Here is an 8041-nt window from a genome sequence, read left to right on the forward strand (position 1 = left end):
TATTTATGATTTTGAAAACAACATTAGCGAATTTGAAAATAACATTAGAAAGTATATTTATAAATTTGAAAACAACATTGTTAATTTATACTTTTAGGGTGTGTTTATTTGGGTGATTAAGGTGCATAGTATAACAATTAATTAATTATTATTATGTATATAATTTTTACACAATAAATAAATAATAAATATAGTTAAATAAATTTTAGATTGAAATTAATATTTTTTGAATAAAACTACAATTTTAAAAATTTAGAAAATAAATAAATGTAAACTAGCAGTTTAAATCGGAATCGGCGATTTTTTTTATCAAAAACGTCGGTTTTCAAACTGTAACCAAAATCTTGATTCGAAATGTTCAGTTTTGATTAAGTATTTAGATAAATCGAAACTGGTAGTCTCGAACCATAATCAACGGTTCAAACAGTTTGGACAAGTCTAGCTGCATCTTGTCCTCTCCTCTCATTCTTTCTCAATTACAAAGTAAGGGTGATCAGCGTCCCCTTTCTTCGTCTCTCTAGGTTTGTTAGTTTTCGGACTCAGAATTAAACAAAATTCGCACTGTTAATCCAAAATGATAAGACAAATCAACTAGTGATATTGTTATGTCCATTCGAAGTCGTTTAGAACCCAAAAAACAGTAAACGTTAAAAAAAAAAAACTATATTTAGATTTGGAATTGAAAGAAATTTGTATGTTTCATCCAAAACGACTAAAAATCCTAAATGCAAAATTTATTTTTAAAATTTGAATTAAATAGAACTTACATGGTTTATTGAAACGACCAAACAAAATGTAAACCAATTTTTTAACTCGCAATTAGATGAAATTTGTTCAATTTATCTGAAACGACAAAAGGGTTCGAGCAATACTTTTTTGTCATTTCAAGGTCATTTTGAGCCTTCGAAATTCTAAACACTAAAAAAATATAAATCAACTTCTAAAAAAAGAATTAAACAAAATTCGCACGGTTAATCAGAAACGAGCATATGAATTAACCAACTATTTTTTGGTATTAGTCTAAGGTTGTTTAAAAGCCACAAAAAGCCAAAAAACTATAAAAAAAAAAAAAAAAAAAAAAAAGTAATTTTTAGACTCGGAATTGGATAATTAATTTTTGTCTTTTAATTGTCACCCTGAAAAAATATATTTCAAATGTATCACCTTTTTTGCTATTTTTTCCTATAGTCATGCATTAAGTTAATGACGATGTCGGTGCGAGTGAGAATGTGCCACGGAGGATGAAAAAAAAAAAAAAAAGAGACACATATAGTATTTTGAATTTATTTTCGGATCTTTTGAATTTGTCGAACAATATCTCGTATACAAAATACGAAATGAATTAGCAAAAGCAAATTCAAAGAAAACTCAAATTAAACTAATAACAAAATCGAAATGAAATGATCACATTAAACTAAGGCTAAATACTCAAACTGGAAAAGAGATTAAAACACAAACAAACAGGACCCAAAAATTAGGCAATGCAATCGACACATAGGACTTGAATTGCAATTCCTTGTTTGTGTCTATTTTCTGAAATTAATCTCATATTCATCGCGCAGCCCTTATCCTCCACCGCTAAAGACGACATAGATAGACAAATTAAATCAAGCAAGCAGCAGCCTGCTTCGTTTTGTGATCCAAGCCGTGACGATCGATGACGGACTTTTAGCGGCGAAAACAGCCGCTTCAGGCGAATCTCCAGGAGGCGGACAATGGCGGCTCCGGTCATCTTCCTCAAGCGTCCGGCGAAGATGCAGCCAGCAACTCCGGCAACCAGCTCCCTGCGGTCGACTCCTCTGAACGCGAACAACACTAATTCAACCTCAAATAGCGTCGACCAGCGACGAAATCCTCCAATTTCTGACGGCGAATTCTCGATCTCTTCCTCCGATCTTTCTTGATCTTTCACCGGTGAAGGAACGACGATTTTCGGCTCAGTCCATGGTGTGACAATGGCCCGAGGTAACCACGCCTCAAGGTGGAGTTCGGTGCGTCACTCTAAGCCCCAACTCCCATCGGAATCGGCCATCGGAAAGGCTTCTCACTCATCGGAAAACTCTCGTCAGAACTCACTTAAGAACTTGCCAGTTCCCTCTCCCTCATTCTCGATTCTCCTCTCAATCTCGAACCTCACCGGAAACACTCGCCTAAAACCATTGGTTTTCCTCTCCCTCACTCTTTCGGTCTATCTCTCTTCCGGTTCACGGTTGGATGGAACGATCATCACCGACACACCCGAAAACCAATTCTCTCATATAAACTTAATTAACTTCCCCAAAACTAACATAATAAACTAACCAATGGACTGGGCTTGGGATTGAGATTGTGTTGGGTTAAAAAAGGATTGGGCCGATCCGGTGAGCCAGGCTAAGGAATGGACCTAACTTATTTTATTTACCGAGGGATTTGTTGGGTTAGGCCTCAAACGGCCAAAATTTTCAACAATCTTCACCTATTTTGTTTGTGATTTAACCAAATCTCAAATACGTATTATTTACTAGATATAGACTTATCTTGTACCAATAGATTTCATCATCGTCTTTTGTCCCTTGCTGCATCCACGAACAAATGTTATGCAGACAATATATATCACACATAGACCACATAAGTCCTAACATGCAACTAAATTGATCACACAACAACCTTGCACTTAGTACACATAAACTACTACAAAAACAAGCATACAAGCAAGTCTAAATATATTGAACAGAATGAACCTACAGATTCTAAGCGAGCAAACAAGGTACAACACAATCCAGCAACATACATGCATATTCACAAAGGAAACGCAACAACATGTTGAATACAAAACTTAGAATCACGTAACAAGAGCTTCACCTTATCTAATATCAAGTACAGAATGCATAGGCACACAAAACAACATAGGCATATAACTCTATACCTTAGACATACAACTCTACAGTTTAGACACACTACTCTACAATTTAGACACATTATTTTATAACTTAGATACACTAGTCTACAACTTTGACACACTACTCTATGACTCAGACACACTACTCTGCAAACTTAGACACACTACTCTACAGCTTAAGTACTCGGCCTTACAATTCAAATATGCAGCCCTACAACTTAACTACGGAATCCTATTGTCTAAGTATAAAGTCCTACAGCCTAAGCGCAAAGCCCTATAGCCTAAGCATAAAGTCCTACAGCCTAAGCGCAAAATTCTACAACCTAAGCATAAAGTCCTACAGCCTAAACACAAAGTCCTACAGTCTAACCACATAAAACTCACAGCTTAAGAACAAATATACAGGCTCGATGACCACAAACAATCAAATAAGGAGACAATATGCTTTAATCAAACAATAACAACTATTCCACAAAAACATGCAATCTGAGTAACAAGCATGATCAACAAATATCAATGCTAGTATCTATCACATATAGAACACTTAAGAATCACATCAGCAAGACAATCCACATAATAGGATTACATCAGGAAGTCAATTCACGTAATGCCAATTAAACAATCAAATTGCAAAGGTCTCAAGGAATATATGCAACTCATCACATAGTAAACAACATCATGCATCAAAGTATTCATAAGTTTCTACAATTAGGTCTAATTTTAGCATCTCATGCTTATTTTCAACTAATTCTTCACAAGAAAAATGCAATTTGATTTTCAACACTTCGAATTTTATTGTTCTCACAAAGAACCTATTAGGGGTGAACATTCGGATTTTCGGTTCGAATTTTGCTAAATTCGAACTGATCCGAAAATCCAAAATTTTTGAAAAAATCAATCTGAACCGAACCGAAATAATCGAAATCCGAAATCCGAAAATCCGTAATCCGAACTGAAAAATCTGAACTAAAATCGAAAAATCCGAAATTCTAAATATTTTTTTTATTATTTTTTATTTTTAAATTTCTTTTATATTTTATTATTATTTTATAATATTAAATATATATATAATATATAAAAATTAAATATATTAAAATATAATTAATAATTTGAGTTTTTTATATTAAAATATAATATTTTCTAATAAAATATTAAATATATATAATAAAAAAATATATTAAAATATTATATTTCGGATTGGTTCGAATTTTAAGTATACGGATCCGATCCGATCCAAAAATTTGAAATTTGTTAAAAATTCAATCCGATCTAATCCGAAAATCCGAAAAATCCGAAACAAATTTTAAATTTCGATTTGGTTCGAATTGAATTTTCGGATTTCGGATATTTTGTTCACCCCTAGAACCTATAGAGGAAAAACTAAGCAATCACGTAGCATACAAATTAAGAATCTAATACATGCGTTTCAATTATTTCACTAAGGAAACACATAATGCAACAAAATCATTTTATTCTTGATTATCCTTCAATTTACAATTTTTTTAGGCATTTTTCAAACAATACCTAACATGCATTTTCTATCTCACACGAAAATATCAACATGCATCCAATAATTGTCTATAGAAATTCAAATTCTCAATACTAAAAAAAAATATAGCCCAAGAAACTGCATAAGAGAAATAACCAAGGAATCAAAAATATTTTTCAAAAAAATTTATTAAAAAATACAAGAAATTACGACAAATTCCAAGATTATTCAATCAATCACAAAGAAATGCATAGCCAATTCACACAAGAAATTTCAACATATTATCAATCACAATTTCACTAAGAAACATGATATACCGAAAATAAAGAAATGAGAGTTTAGTCTTTTATCACTATTCGAGTCCTACCAAACTTGAACCAAATTTTCTTTCAATTTTACGGTCGGTTGATCACTAGGGCTCTGGTACTACTATTGTGAATTTATTCTCGGATCTTTTGGATTTTTCGAACAATATCTCGAATACAAAATACAAAATAAATTAGCAGAAGCAAATTCAAAGAAAACTCAAATTAAACTAATAACAAAATCGAAATGAAATGATCACATTAAACTAAGGCTAAATACTCAAACTGGAAAAGAGATTAAAACACAAACAAACAGAACCCAAAAATTAGGCAATGCAATCGACACATAGGACTTGAATTGCACTTCCTTGTTTGTGTCTATTTTCTGAAATTAATCTCATATTCATCGCGCAGCCCTTATCCTGCACCGCTAAAGACGACATAGATCGACAAATTAAATCAAGCAAGCAGCAGCCTGCTTCGTTTTGGGATCCAAGCCGCGACAATTTATGATGGACTTCTAGCGGCGAAAACATTTGCTTCAGGCGACTCTCCAAGAGGCCGACGACGGCGGCTCCGGTAATCTTCCTCAAGCGTCCCGGCGACGATGCGGCCAGCAACTCCAGCAACCAGCTCCCTATGGTCGACTCCTCTGAACGCGAACGACACTAATTCAGCCTCGAATAGCATCGACCAGCGACCGGTGAAGGGACGGCGGTTTTCGGCTTAGTCCATGGCGTGAGAATGACCTGTGGTAACCACGCATCAAAGTTGAGGTCGGCCAAAATTTCCAACATATAGGATATATTTTTGCAGAATAATAATTAAAGGACAACAATGATAATTGGTTATAAATTAGAAATACTTATTGCAATTTTATTTATCTTGGTAAGTGATTCCAATCCAACAAAGACGAAATGGTTGGATAAAAATAAAACAAAAAATGAAGAAAAAAATAACATGGAGAATACCAACAAAGGGGAACAAGACTAATAGAGAAAGAACAAGGATAAATGTAAGTGATTCCAATCCAAGAAAGATGAAATGGTTGGATTCAACGATGGGTAAAAATAAAACAAAAAATGAATAAGAAAAAAATAATATGATAAATGCAAATGTGTAGAACAAACCTGTGGTTGTGTAGCTTTCAGATATTAGCGGTTGTTATTTTATTTTATTTTATTTATTATGCAATATTACATATATAATTAAGTTTGATAACTCCAAATATTAGCCTATTCTTTTCTTAACAAAAATGTGTATTACTTGAATTTCAGTGTGAAAACCATCACAATATCTTATTATGGCATACTTTATTGATTTATTCTGCTCGGCATGATCCATAATTGTTTTTTCGAGATTATTAACATTTTTGGCATTTTTAAACGATGATTCTGGTCCAGAAAAACTAAGTCATGAAAGTTAAGCGACGGCGCTGACCGCTCAACAAGCGACGCCTTTCTCGCTCGAGCCAGCGCCAACGACTGGACATCCACCGCAGCGAAGCGAGAATGAACCGCCCCAGGAAAATACCTAAGTGTCCAACTCACAGCGGTAAAACCATTCCGTTACCAGCCAGCAAAGATAGCTCCGCTTAGCTGCGTTGATGCCCTCCTGTCATTTGGACAAGCGAGGAAGGTCTGCGCTCCTACATACCAAAGCAAGTGAAGCGAGCGCCCTGGGAGTTATGACTAGTACAACTGCTTCAACAAAATAACCGCTCCCAATTTGCCTAAATGCTCAGCGGTTGAAACAACTTCTCAAATGCTCGCAACTGTTGTCTCATCCAGCTATAAATAGGGCCAGATATCTCTTGTAAAAATATACTTCGACAGGAGTATACACTTGTACTTGTTTTAGTAATTCTCAGCCTTCCTGCCTCCCGAGAGCTCTAACCCTAAGGGAGTTCTTAGCAGGAATGGCCAGAGGAGTTGAGATTTTCTCCTTCTCTAGCCGTTCACTTTACTGCTTTAAGTCTACAATTTTGGTTTACAGCTTTTGTAATGTTTCGTTATGTAGATCTTTACTGTTTTCCTTAGTAAGTAATGGAATATGAAATTTTCTTCATCATCGTTTTTTCCCCATTTTCACATTTGTATAAGTCCGATTAATAGAGAATTTTGAGTCATTGAGAATGAATATAGAAGAATCAATTATCTAAGCCTTGTTTCGCTTCGTATTCATTAACAGATTCTGGGTAGTTCAATATAGTTAAGTACGCGAAAGCCTTGTCGACCTCCTTAATTACTAATCTGAATTTGATTTTGATTAAAAAGAGGTAACATAAGGGTAAAATCCACTAATGAGACAACAATTAGAACAATTAAAGGGGCATAGACGTTTGTCTATCAGGTCACAGAAATGTCTAGTGACAGTAGCATTTCTTACTTATAATTTTTTAATTATGGGCGTTATTGAAGTATTGTTGTAAATCTCTTAAGGTCAAGTATCAGCGGTTTAATTTATGTACAATTCTGCTTATATGATTACATTCACATCTCATATCGCTTTCATGTTATACATATAATCTCCGCTTATGCACGACCATCATTCTCTCATTTCATTCATGAAAAACTAGTAATTAAGTAACGCACAGATCACACACAACATCCTCTAGCCGCTCCCTATCGCTTATTATATATATACACATACTGCGCTCATCTTCCCCGCTCACCTCCGCTCACAAACCACTGTCACTGCCCCTATCGCTCACCCCGCCACTCACTTTTACTGGTTTTCTTAAATTCTGTTTTTATCTGCTTTAGTTCTTTGGCTCTCTCACAAGCGAGCCCCCTTATGTTCATCTCGCCACTTTTCACTAGTCAATTCTTGATAAATTTTCGTGACTTAAAATCCATGTGTTCGATTTTGAAACTTACCAGCTAAAGAGTATAAATAATTGTGATAACAATTCCGGGTCTACAACTACATTTTTTTTTACCTATATATGACCATCCACAATAGCTCATTCACATTAATTTCGATACAAATTTCCTGTAATTAAATAATCTTAAAATCGCTTGTCATAATTTGGCGCCGTTGCCGGGGATTTTAAACTCAAGAAATAAAGTCTTGAATAGATCTAGTGATGCGCCATAATTTATATTTAAATTTTTGCAATTTTGATTTGTTGTTTTTGTATTTCTTTTACTGCGTTTTTAGCTTTTTATCAGGTGTGGCAATCTTAATTCAGGGGTCCAAAGCGTTTTCAGCGTTCAACCAATCCCACTTCTTCTTATCGCACACAGAGATGTTTGTTTAGAGAACTGACTAGAGATCGAATCATGGCCAACCAAGGAAATGCCATTGCCCCTTCCACTGTTGTTCCAAATTTCCAAACTGCCGCTGGGACTTCCTCAAATTCTGCCA

The 8041-nt window shown here is 34.7% G+C and overlaps 1 long non-coding RNA gene across 1 annotated transcript; it reads right to left on the minus strand.

Moving 5' to 3' along the window:
- Positions 1–4880: 4880 nt before the first annotated feature.
- Positions 4881–5773, minus strand: LOC127258256 (uncharacterized). The gene is made up of 2 exons (XR_007840280.1): positions 5644–5773; positions 4881–5421 (listed from the first exon to the last, which is right to left on the minus strand). It is a non-coding gene; the product is annotated as an uncharacterized LOC127258256 (long non-coding RNA).
- Between the last annotated feature and the right edge of the window lie 2268 nt (positions 5774–8041).

Source organism: Andrographis paniculata, unplaced genomic scaffold (genome assembly GCF_009805555.1).
Source record: "Andrographis paniculata isolate CXL003 unplaced genomic scaffold, ASM980555v1 Contig59END, whole genome shotgun sequence".
NCBI lineage: Eukaryota > Viridiplantae > Streptophyta > Magnoliopsida > Lamiales > Acanthaceae > Andrographis > Andrographis paniculata.